This window comes from Lonchura striata, chromosome 5, assembly GCF_046129695.1.
Source record: "Lonchura striata isolate bLonStr1 chromosome 5, bLonStr1.mat, whole genome shotgun sequence".
NCBI classification, from domain to species: domain Eukaryota; kingdom Metazoa; phylum Chordata; class Aves; order Passeriformes; family Estrildidae; genus Lonchura; species Lonchura striata.
Window position 1 is genome coordinate 16,285,501 of NC_134607.1, and position 13,057 is coordinate 16,298,557.

Sequence of the window (13,057 nt, forward strand, 5' to 3'; positions counted from 1 at the left end):
ACTTATCTAATACCTTTGCAAAAGATTCTGGGTTTAGGGAATCACTTGTCACAGCTTGTTGCCTTCCTTCTGTTCTGCTTATCTCATTTTCAAGTGGTGCAGGCAAATTAAGCTGCTGTATTTTAGACTTTGCTTTCTGTCCTTCTCCCTTTATTTCTGTCACTGGCATTAGCAAGCTTCCTCAGATCTGTAAGACAGCATGCAGTAGCACATTTTCCATCATCTGATGTTGGGGTATGTGGTGTCTTTTGTCTGTGTTTTTAATTATTATTGTTTCACTGTGCACCTGATTCACATGCCCTGAAAAGAAGGAGCTCTTTGCAGTTGTAGAGTGAGGCTGCAAGAAATGGGGAAATTGGAGGAGCATGCCAGAAAACTGGTGCTATGTCTGAGTGAATTAAATTATTGACTCTAAAGTGCTTTACTCCCTAGTGCTAAAAATGGCTTTGGAATTTGATTGATATCACATATGAAGACAAATCAAGCTATGTGATGCGGAGGTGATGGGGAGGAAATGCAGGTGTATGCATCGGGAGAAAAATATTTCTCTCTAAAGTAGAAGATTTGCTGGATGGAATTTAAACACTAAAAACACAGCTTTGTTTCTAATTATAGTTCTTCCTTTCCATGAGTGGTCCATCCTTCGGACTTTCACAGAGATTTCTTTTCAGGCATTTCTCCTTTCTCCCCTCAAATTTCTATCCTTTTCCTGGTAATCCTATCCTGAGAAATTCTATCTTGGGAAGGGGCTGAGGAAACTACCCCTGCTCACCAAACCAGCATCTTTCTTGGTGGAATCTGTAGTTATTGCAAGTGAACTATGTTCCCTCACACCTCCTGTGCTTTTCTTTTTCAAATCACATAACTTCCTGCATGAGGTAACCTTTTCTATCTCAGGCTGTCTCTCTCCCTTGCTTGCTCTGCCTCTGGCTTGCTTTCTGGGTCCCTTGCTCAGTGATGAATGAGTTTCATTCATCTTTCTTTTGGGGGCTCTGTGAAAAGCTTTAGACTTTGCCTGCTCCCATTTTTTCGCTCAGCTATTCATTTCCATGGCGATGGAGAAAGGAAGGGGCTGGCAGAGTGGGTGGCAGTGGGGCCAGAGGTCAAGAGTGGCCACTTTCTGAATTAAAGCTTTGAATTCCATTAAAGGTGACACGTTGTAACCTGGAGTAACTCTCCAAGAACTTGGCTGTCAAAGTCATCAAAGCAAAGAGAGAGTGAAGCAGGAGAAAGAGATCAGAAGAGGAGGAGGAAACCAAGAGCTTGAAGCTGCTGTCAGGATTACATCTGGTGACTTAATATAGGGGTAGTTCATTTGTGTTGCCATACACTGTGCTTCAGTGAGGCCGTGCTCCAAAATCTGCATGTGGATGGGGTGTGTGAGCTAGGGAGGATTCCCCTCATCCTTTGATCAACAAATGTAATCTTTTGATTAAGTAAACAGCCCTTCTCCTCTGAGAAATGGGAGGGGGAAATTGAGTGTAGATAAGAATCCCAGCTACTTTGGCATTTCACTTGGTTATTTTTTCATTTCTTTCAAAGATGTTCCAGAAGGACTTGGCCCACAAAGATGAGGGATGTTTTCTTGGCATCATGCAAACAGAACTTGAGTAAAAGTCTGTGTCCCACAAGGCAGAATGTGAAATAGCAAAGTGCATCAAGCTATTTCCAAACATCTAAAATTTAGGTGTTTTAAACACATTGATTTAGGAAACTTGCCAATATTAAAAAAAAAAGCCAACATGAAACAACAAAAAACCAAAATAAAACCTGCAGAATTTTGACATTTGCAGATGTTTTTTCTCTGAAGGTTGGTCATACAGGGGAGGAATTGGAAGGAGGCACCAGGACCTCATGCTGTGTGTGTTACATTCTGAATTTACGTCCCCTCTTTGTATGGTCTCATCATGGTGGTAATTAAGACTTTGCTAAAATTCCCCTTTTTACACTTCTCATGAGGTAGTGATTCAAAGCAGAATTTTCTGTTAGTTTCCAAGTGTTGTGAGATCTTGCCTCTGGTACTATTGAGTTTCAGAACCTGTTATCCTTCCATCTCCAAGGTTTTCATTTCTTCTTGTGTGATGACCTAAGCCTAATGTGAACTAGCAGGAAAGCCTGCTAATTGTTGAGTGGAAAAAAATTGACATGCTTGATTTCTTCAGTTTTCTGTAATAAATGAAAATGTTTGGTGCTAAACTCCTTGAGGAACCTGCTCAGAAACCTTGCCCCAGTGTTATGTTTCTCAGCTTGCTACATCTATCTAGATCCCAGACTGAGTAATACTGTTCTTACCAGTCCTGAGTATGCTGTTGTCAAAAACTGTGCTGTGTGATCAGCGACCAGAGTTTATAAAAGCCTCTCTGTACTCTGAATCATACATTATATGAATTCTTCAGCATCCAGGTCAAGTTGGGATGTCTGGAAAGACTCAGTTCCTTCCCATTGAGGGTACTTGACACTTTGTGGAAAGGTTTTCCTTGTAATTATGGTTTCTCTGCTTATTTTGCTGCTCACTAGCATCCCTGAGCTTCCCTGTGGCGCTGTAATGAGCAGCTTAACCTGTTAAAGGTAGAGGATTCTGAGGTTTTTATTTTGCTGGAAATGTGGACTTATTTTGCTGGAGGCTTTTAGGATTCTTTGCTAGAAGTCGACTGTGACAGCTTCTTGCTGTTGCATTTTTTTATTATTATGCATTTCTTCGTATACAAAAATTAATTCTGGACTCTTGTAAAATAATAATCTTAATGATTCTTTTTTATTTTCCAAGTCTATATTTTCATGGAGTTTTTTTACTGATGTGTGGTACATAAGGCAGTAGCAGCCAGTAATTGGTCTAGTAATGTAGCATATTATTTTTTAATCCTAGACATTTTTTCACTTGTTTAAAAAGCAATAATGAAGGACTTGTAGCAAAAGGAACACTGGGTTTTTCAGACTAATTTGCACAAACCCTGAATCTTTGCAATGGAGTAAAAGTAAGAATTGAGGCTGTACATAATAACTGCAGGAGGTAAAAATGAGGTACTAGGAAAGTTATTAGTAAAGTGTGACATTCATGAGCATTTTTTGTTTGTTTTGGGGACTAGGGAAGATAGGGATGGAATAGATTGATTTGCAGAAATACTCCAAACTGACAAGCAAAGGCAGAATGGAGGCTTGCATTACTGAATGAGAGTCCTATTAGTCAAAGGTAACTCTAGAGATGTTAAAATTCTTCTAATGAGGGAGAGAATCAGCTGTAATACTCATTATTCCATGCTAAAGGAGACACTGCTGAGAGAAAGAGTTCTAACTTTGGAGAAACGCTGCAGCTAATAAAGGCAGCTAAGCCAGGCAGGGAAAGAAAGGATCAAACCTGCAACAGCAGCCACTGGTTCAGAGGTATGCAAACTCAGGCTGAGGCGACCCCAGAAATAGGCCAGAGACAAAGTGAATGGAAAATAAAGGCATAGGAGTTCTTTTTAGATGAGAGGTAGAAGGAGGCAGTGCAGGGAGTGAGAGTATAGAGTTTCTTTGTTAATAAGGAAAATATTGGCCTACTTTAGCACACTCAGACTGTGTTTGGCAGCACATGAATAGGAGGGGAGCCGCTATCATGTTGGTAATTGTGGCATTTGATGGGAGGTACCCCTGTATCTGCAGGATGGTGACTTTGATGCAGCATCACCTCAGAGAAAGAGTGCTGTGAGCTGCCTCAGGAGCAGCACTTGTACCAAGTGCACTGGCTGGTGAACCAGGGCTATTCTCGTTTTCCTCTTAAGAGATTTGTCTCCTATTTTAATCTGCTTTTGTTGGTGAGATGTTTGTTTGGAATAAATCTACTTCGACAGGATTTTAGGTTCTGTTATTCCTCTATTTCAGTCACCTGAAACAAACAAAAAAACTAAGACAATATACAGAAAGCACAGAAATTTAATTTGCTGCAGGGACTGGATTTATCTATTCTGCTATCTTAGATCCTCCTTTTCCAGGTACGCTTTCCTTCATATGACAGTCTCAGAGTTTCACCCTCAAGGGTGTTGCCTTGCTTGGTCTTATTAAATTTCTTTGTATTTTCATATATGCTTGGAATACATTCCTTCCCTCTCTGTAGCAAAGCCACTTGTTAATGTTGGCTCTGCCTTGAAAAGCTAGTGCTAAGAGGAAGCTGACTTAATTGTGTGTTATCTGAGGAGTGAGAGTACACTGCCTTGCAGAAGTTGTAGTAGGACTGATTTGGGTAAAGCACAAGAAGTTTTCTTTCCTGTCAAGCCCTTTGGAGACTCAAAATGCAGGAATACAGCATTTTGCAAGCTGAAATAATCATGCCTTCCATTTAGAGGTATGTCTTGCTGAAGAGCTGATAAAACACTAAATCACAGGACTCTTGCCTCCCTACCTGGCTGGATGTTGACTGTAAAACTTGTTAGCATGGATGAGCTGAAGAGAAGGGCATGCACTGTGTGTTATCTTAAAAGAGAAGGGGACAAGTGGTACTAAACTAGCTTTTTGTTTGTAGGAACTAAGAGTAGCAACATTGCCACTTCAGCTGCTGTCTTAGTCATGTGCAGCCACCAACACCCTGATAAAGTTCTGTGTCTGAAGGAACTATGTTTCTGCTCCTTCAAGGAGATATAATCTCTGTGGAAGACAGCCTGGAGCTGCAGGGAAATTGGTCCTTTGCTGTGGTTTATGCCAGAGTAACCCTTCAAACTGCAATGCTTTCTGGGCATCCTGTGTGTCTTCTTTGGTCATGGAGCCAGGAAGCCAAAGTAGCCTAATAAGGGCTACCTTTGGTAGGAAGCCATCTAAATCAGAATTATCTTTGCTTTGGAGTAAAGTCCAAACCTCCAGTAAATACAGAGGAATGATTCGATGATTTGTGCAGTTCTGGGTGGTGTAAAGAGGTCCTGATCACATAAACTGTTTAAATACAGCTTCCCTGATACCTGTGAGGATGAATTGCTGCTAGGAAAACTGGTAGGAGTGCCTTGGAATGGTCTGCTGTCAACTGGCCCCTGAAATGGCTTGAACTCCTGGGTTGGTTTTGCTCCTTCCTGCCCCCAGTCTCTCGGCTTTTTCACTAGGAGTCCTTCTTTTTATTTCTAAGGTTATTTCTGGGTCAGTGAAGATGAAGATATAATCCTTGAGTCTTGTGAGGTAGTTACCTTAATCATCCAACCTTCTTCTGGCAGAAAGCTGCTTACAACAAGCCTGTGCTGTGGCTGGGAGAGAGGTGGAGTGAGAGGAAATAGGGTGGCCTGGATCACAGATCTGGAAATAGATGCTGGAAATCCCACTCTTGTGACGTAGAGCTCCCATCGTTAAATCTCCTGACAGCCTCTGGCTTATGTAAATGTTTATATGAAGGGAAATCAAATTGCTCCAATCTTCTAGCGGTCGAAAGTCTGACATCTACAGGTAATTGCTTTTCACTTAAATTCTATAAAGTTTAGTAGTAACAGTTATTAAATTCTATGTTCGCATCCTTTGAAATCTTACAGGGTGCTTTTTTAAAAGTCTAACCATTAGTAAGTTTCAGTATAATTGAGCTTTCATTGTCTTGGCTTAAGAAGACTATTTTCAGAAGGCTATTTCTCAATTTTCTTTGTTGAGTTTCAGGGCACACAAACTAATTGCCTGTACTCACGTGCTGTCAGGTGAGCTACTGCAATTCCATGTCCTCATCCCAGCTGGCTGGATTGAGCTTCACATTCAGAGACTTTCTGTATCAGCCTTCCTCCTCAATTCACAGCCTGCTTTTCCCTGTGTCTCCTGGCCCATCCCATTCCTGACTGTCATTTCCTTCCAAGTCCTTGTACCATCTGTTTTAGGCCTTTGCCATCTGTGACACAGTCCTCTACCCTGAAAGGGTACAGAGTCTTTTCCTTGAGTGACAGAGTTGGGACTGATTTCTGTTGTCAGTGTATCTAACATGCAGCTTTTGTGGCATCCCTGTCAGCTTTTGGAAACTGTTTCTCATGAGATGTATATGTAATATTTGTGTACTAGGACTTTACTCTCTACCTTCAGGAATGAATAAGGCCTCAGGTGACAGGTCATGTGAAAATGCAGTGATATATTTGCTTTTACATATATATTTAGAAGAATTAGTAGACAAGGGATACAGACAAATGTAAATCCAAGTCCTTGTCCACTTCTCACTGCGCTTGTTGTGATTGAATCATGACTTTTCTCTTTTTCTGGAAAACTGAAAAATGGGCAAATGTTGACTCTGAAAAGATGAAGCAAGTGATTACTTCTTTGCTTTGTGCTGTTGCAGTAGGAAGGCAGATCAATGGAGTGAATCAGAAGCTGGCTCTCTGCCCTGACCCATAAGGAGACATGGTCCTAGGGGTAGAGCAGGGCAGTGATAGAAGAGGCACTGCCTTTATTCATCCGTTCCGAGAGCAGCCTGTGGTTATGGTCAGTCCTGACCGTGTGGTAGTGAGGATGTATTGCAGTAACCAGCAGTGCTGCTCTGGGAATCTAGGAAGAGCATCAGACTAATTTTCTCATCACTTTTGGCTGGTGTGATTAGCAGTCAAGGCTAATTACCTGCAGGAATGCTCCCTCTTGCCTCCCTGAATCTATACATGAGAAAGCTGGTGTTATGATCCTTGCTGCTATAAGCTGTTCTTCCTCCTTTCTGTTATAAATAGATATAAATATTAATGAACTTAAAAGAGGGTAATGCTTCATCCTTTTTCCTCAATTTGTCTTCTTTCTGTGTTCTGTGTTGTTTTGTTTCTCCTGTTGCTAGAACAAGGAATGACTGGAATGTTCTCGGAAGCAATCTCATATGCAAACATCCATTATGCAAACAGATACAGGTTCTGTTTTTGTAGCAAAACGTAAAAGTAGAACAGACCCAACAGATCTCAGTATCACAAACTATTCAGAAAGGAAAAAACTAACATGGCAAGGTTGGATTTTGGTGTTGCTGAGTGGTAGCTTGGGTGCTGAAGATTGTGTGGCTACAGTAATGCAAAAAGTTAATGAGGTAAGTTAGCTTCTAATGAGCCCTATGAAGCCAGAGATTTCCAATATTCTAGCTACTCATGATGGAGCTGAGCTGCAGCTGCAGCTGTGTTTAAATTTCACTGCCATCTGCCAAGTTATCAGCACTTGCTAAGCACTGAGCAGAGGTATAGAAGATACACATTTTGTGAGTCTAGGTATCTCACACACCAGAAAAATCCCAAGTCCCTTAGGACTGAATATGCAAGCACTTGCCTGATTAACCCTATAGGTAAGTTGCCAGAAAAAAATCATGGCGTTTGTGAGATCCACACATTCATTAAAGACAGCAAGTTCACTTAATGTGGGTTTTTACTTTCTAAAGCATGCAGCCTTACAGACATCAACATGTGATCTTGCAGTTTTAAATATGAGAAAAGATCCAGTGCTGAGTCCATTGAATGTTTTGGGCTTTGTTTTGTCTTTATTTTTTTTTTAAGATTATTATTATTTTTATTTTTGTAGAAACTGAGGTGGGAAGGAAAATGAATGCATTAAATTTTCCAGTATTTTAGGCTTTGTTTGTAAATGAAACAGTTTTTGGCTCTGCTTTCTCTTGGCATGTGATGAACAATAACAAATAGCATAATTTTCAGAATGTTTTGACAGTGGAAGGTTGTTCCTTGCCTGTCTGTCAGCATTACTCTTTCATTTTCCAAATTTCATCAGGATTTATGGTACCACGAGGTCCAAGTTGAATGTAAGTCTTTCTGCTTCTGCTTGGACTATACTACCTTACTCATTCCTTATTGCAATTGTAACTTGAACTCAATCCTCATAGGTATTTTCTCTGATAGGGACTAAAAGTCATTCTCAGGAAAGCTTAAATACACTCTTTCAGGCAAGATATTTTGAAAACTACACTGGTCTTTTTCTACCTTCTTGTTGGCAATAATTTTCAAATGCAATTTTCTGGTATAATTATAAAGAGAACAAACAATTTTTTCCCCCTTTCCCTACTGGCAACACTAAACTCAAAAGGAGGCTGCATGTTGTCAGAGTCCTCCCACTCCAGTCCTGTCCTGCAGGGACTCTGCATATTGCTTTGGAATGTGCCAAGACCTTTTGGGACACCCACACCCTGGGAGAGAAAAGAATATCATCCATTTGATAGTTTTCCTGCATTGATTTTCTGACATTGCTATGAAAAGTATCAGGGATGTACTGTAACTATTATGTTTGTGGCTATCTAAAGCCTTGCAAAATCTTTTTTTTTTTGCCATGGTTGTTCAGGACAGGGCAGTGGTCACATGAAGATTTTTTACATTCTGATATATCATCATCACCAAGCATTTTCCAGTATAAATCATGAATGGCTATTGTTGTGGAAAAAATTTAATCAGTTAATCTAAAATACAATCAGTCATGAAGTGCAGTGTGTCCAAAGATCAAGAATAGTCTTAAATAAAGTTTGTGATTTTAACTTATGTTTTAAGCAGCAACGTGTGTGGGGTTTTTTTTTTTAGGTCTTTTTGTAGGTTTGTTTGTTTGTTTGTTTTTGGGTTTTTTTTTTTTTTTTTTTTTTTTTTTTTAATTTGAATGGTTGTGCTTTAGAATGTAAAGTAGGGAATGAACCTGAGTGTGACACATTGAGAATTTTATATACATTGCCTTGCACCTTGGATCACTTTGCTGAAGTATTTGCATTGTGATTTATTCCCTCAGTCTTAAACTGGAGCCATCATCTGCATCACTGGCCATAGTGGCTACTGATAGTTCCAAAACAACTGATAATAGCTGGTACTGCTTTGGAATTGTTGCTTGTTTAGGTGTCTCCCATCATTACAAGAATGATTTTGTAGTTTGGCATGTTGTCCAGTCATTGGTTCAAGGTGAATATAAAACATTAATGGATCATTTTGCCTACTCGTTTGAATGAGGACAAATAATTAAAAATAACCCCACAAAGCAGTGAAAAAATGGGCTGATGCTGTGAATTGTGTTCTTTATTGTCTTCCTGGTCCATAAAAGTCTGTTTTGGCATCTAGGTAGACTTTGTATTTAAGAATTGATTTCTAGATAATGTGAACCTTATCACCTTTATTTTTTTACTATGTATATAATTCTTATCTTCTGTCACTCTTTCAGTACATTCTTAGCAATTTAATGTCTCAGTGCTTTCATATGCAGACCTTTAATCAGTGTTAAGTTTTCCACTTTGCGCAGTTTGTAAGCTGAAATCATTAGATTATCAAACCTTGACCTGTGGTGCTAACTTCTTTCTAGAGATCAAACAATGTAAGCTTTGTTTTTTGTTTTCATTTCATGTGGCTGGGGTTGAAAAATTTTAAATTAAACCCCAGCCATTGCTCTTGGCCTGCCAGTACAGGGAGAAAAAAAGAAGCAGGAAAAGGCCAAAGTGCAGTTTGATACTTTGGAAATGCAGCACAATGAAAAGGTGAAATGTTATGGTGGCAAAGTTTAATTAGCTGTAAAATAAGAGAAAACAAATAATGACATTTATTTTTAGGAAGAAGCCTCCCACAGAGAACTGTGAATATTTTGCAGGGAGAAACAGGCTAAAGGGTGCTGTTTAGAGTGCAGACATTCTCATTAAGCAACAAAGCAAAAAAGTATCTTTATAACCTGAAGTTTTTATTGTTGTTGCTGTTATCACTATTAACAATACCACCCATGAAGAAAAGTGGGTTTCTCCCACAGCCCCATGTGACATGACAGAGTTGGAATCCTAAGAAAACTGGGGATATAAGGAGCTGCTTTTGCAAGTTTTGCAAAGAGAACCTACTGCATGTATTTTTGGTGGAAGAGGGAAAATAAGTAAAATAGTAAATAGAGATTGAAATGAGGGAATAAGGTAGAGTGAAAAGGGAAAAGAATGATAGAAAAAGCAAAGTTAGAAGAAACCAAATAAAGGACCACTTAAGAAGTGCAAGGGTAGACTCTGGAAATTAGTATAAATGGAAAAGAGCTTTCTTTTTGCACTTCCTTTTTATCTGAAACAGTATTTTGCTAAGTCTCAGCTTCCTGTATATTAGTCTGAATTAGCAGATGTCCTGATTCTCTGGATATAGTCCCATTCTGTACAGCATCAAGCTACAGGATGCAAAAGGCCTTGCTGTGTCTTTTAGATGATCAGCAAGAATAATAGCTGAAGAAATACATAAATGGGATTTGTTGTCTTTATTTAGGTCATATGAGTATAATTAACCCATTGCAGGCAGCTGTGTTTAAATAAGTATTTACGTATATAGGAGTGCCTATATACCTGTTTATGTGTGTGCATTTGGTTGGCTACACCAAAAAGTCAATTAGATAAGGAATAGTCAGCACATGATAGGATGATGAAAAGCAGGAGTGGACAAAAAGATTTGCTTTGTGTCATTATGCTGCATCCAGTTTGCTCTTTGTCATGTGTTAAGCCCAGCTGTCAATTAAGTACCATGCAGGCAGTAGCTCACCTTTTCTCTAGCTGGGGAGGTAACTGGAAAAAAAGTAAGACCCATGGGTTGAGAGAAAAACAGTTTAAGAACTTAAACAGAATATAATACTTATAACAATAATAATAATTGTAATGAAAAGGGAGACAGTGCAAAAGAAACAACAAAGAAATAAAACCCCAAGCCATGCACAAAGCAATAGGTCACCACCCACTGACTGATGCCCAGACAATCCCTGAGCAGGGATAAGCTCCTCCTGGCCAATTTCTCCAAAAGTTATATACTGAGCATGGTATTCTGTGGTATGGGATAGCTCTTCAGTCAGCTGGGGTCAACTGTCCTGTTTGTGTCCCCTCACAACTTCTTGTGCAACTCCCGCCTACTGGTTGGAATGAGAGGCTGAGAAGTCTTTGATTTAGCATAAACACTACTTAGCAACAAGTAAAACATCGGTGTGTTATCAACCTTATTTGCATACTAAACCCAAAAGGCAGCACTGTATCAGCTGCTAGGAAGAAAATTATCCTAGTCATAAGCAGGAGATCCTTCCTCGTTCTTGTCACACTCATCCTACATCAGTCCACAGACTCTGTATTCATAGCTATGAAGAGACTGGAAATAGGCCTTGAGTTTTCATCAGGAGATGCCCAGAAAAGTTGGTAGAAGTTGTATATAGCAGGAATGCTGTGTGTTGGGTAACACATAGTTGGATGTGACAGTCCACTCTTGTAGGTACCAGAATTCAGCCAGAGTTCACCTACAATTCAATTTTGGATTGTTTAGATGTTGTGTATCTGTGTGCAAGTCGCTGTGGCTGTTGCTGCACTGGGGAAGGGCTGAATAAGTCAACACTGCCCCTTGTCTGAAGCTCTACTAGCCCAGTAGAGCAAAAAAAAATTGCTCAGGAATAAGCATTAATTCACTATTTCATTCCTTATTTGGTGGCAGGATATTCCCTTATGGTAATTAGTACAGTGTTTAAAAATCATCCTCTCTAGCTCAGCCAGAGGCAACTTTTGCATGAGTAGACAGCTTAAAATCCAGCAGAGGGCAACGCTGTATTGCACCTATACAGCAACTGCAAATGCATCTACCTCAGGGACCTTTGAGTTATCTTCCTTAGAAATCATGCATTTAATTCATGGCAGATTATAGCAACCTTGTGGTTGGGATTTCGCAATAAAGTCCTGAGGTGTTTCTGGAAAAATCACTCCCATTGGAGGTAGGTGTGTTGCCAGTATAAGAATGGACTGATTACATTGCAGGATTGAGCTGTGCAGAAATAAAGACTTGTCATAATTTTTCACTTAAATCATCAAGAGTTAACATCCCTCACCTTTTGTTCTTTCCTTCCCCCACCCCTCTGCAGTACCTGCCCATTAACTTCAGCTATTGCAATTTTATAAAGGCCTTTTGCCTCCATCTGCATTTCTTGCAAATTCACAAAAAATGAAAAATGACAAAACTCAGCAGTTAAATTAGCTGTGTTCTTGGGAGACTCATTGAAACGGAATTCCTTTTTTACAGAAATTGTAAAAACCATGCATACCATGACACTTTTCTGCTTATTAAACCTCTGGGAAGAAATTAGAAACAAAGGATCAATGGGAAGTACCATTTAGAGTTACAAATATATTCAGGTCTCTAATCCCTCATGAAGAGTATAAAGAGCACTGGAAAGCGTACAAGGTCTGGTGCATTTCTAGACAGCTTCAATTTCAGAGGTTTATATGACACTGATTTCATTTGAGGTGGATGGCACTCCTGTTGTCTCAGGATTCTTGTGTGTGTAATTCTGCTCTAACTGAAGAATCCAGAGCCTTTGGGAGCTCTTTGCTCTGACAAGGGTCCCTGAGCCCAGAGAGGAGCCCATGAAACTGGTCTTTCATTCACACACTAACTCGTCTTTATTACCACTCTGGAGGCTCACAGTAGTAGCACAGTCCCTGGAAAGCTGCTTTTGCCATGCTAGTTTCCAAATTCCTCAGTCAGCAGTAGCAGTAAAGAGTTTCAGTTAGGTTTATGGGAACAGAAACAAAAAGTGTTCACAAGGGATTCTGTCTCGAGTAAAGCATCTCTTTGAGAAAACTTGTGTATTTTTCCTACCCTCCCAGGTCGCACAATTCTCTGGAATAACCTGCAGTGAGGCTTGAAGCACCAAACGGAGAAGGATTTCAACTTTAGGTGTCCAAAATGTGTATGGGTTTTTTTTATCACACTTTTTTCCCAGTTCCTAACTCCAAAAGAAGTCATCAGTGAGTTCCCCATCTTGGAAGCCAGTTTGTTCTAGGACACTACTCACGTTTATTAGGATGCAGGGCAGAGAATACATTTTCTATGGTATGTATATTTGATTATAATTGCAGAGAGAAGAGGGAGAGGGTTGAGGGGATGAGGATTTGTTTTGGTGGTGCTTACCTCTATGGTGGTAAGGATGGTGTGATATTGAGGGAAGATATATTGGAAGGGAAGGAACACAGTGTAAAGCCTTACTAATTTGAACCATGGGTGATACACCTTTTTGCATTTAAATTTTGTGTCTTGGATGACCCAAATTGAACAAAGAGAACTTACTGGAGAGGGGCAGAGAGATGCCACCCTTGCTTTGTCTGAGGGATTCGTGCTGCTACTCCTGTCCCAGCAGGCACCACAGAGACATC

At 39.9% G+C, this 13,057-nt stretch overlaps 1 protein-coding gene across 3 annotated transcripts in view; it reads left to right on the forward strand.

Moving 5' to 3' along the window:
• The window catches only part of PTN (pleiotrophin), a 76,077-nt gene that overhangs the window by 21,151 nt on the left and 41,869 nt on the right, over window positions 1-13,057 (forward strand). Inside the window, exon 1 of one of the 3 annotated variants that reach the window (XM_077783347.1) lies at window positions 1,272-1,290. The exons of 1 other annotated variant lie outside the window; for it this stretch is intronic. The gene's annotated coding sequence lies outside the window, so the exon portion shown is untranslated. Of the gene's footprint in view, window positions 1-1,271; window positions 1,291-5,351; window positions 5,401-13,057 lie in introns of those variants that run through there. One more of the 3 variants, XM_077783349.1, reaches the window with a different exon arrangement.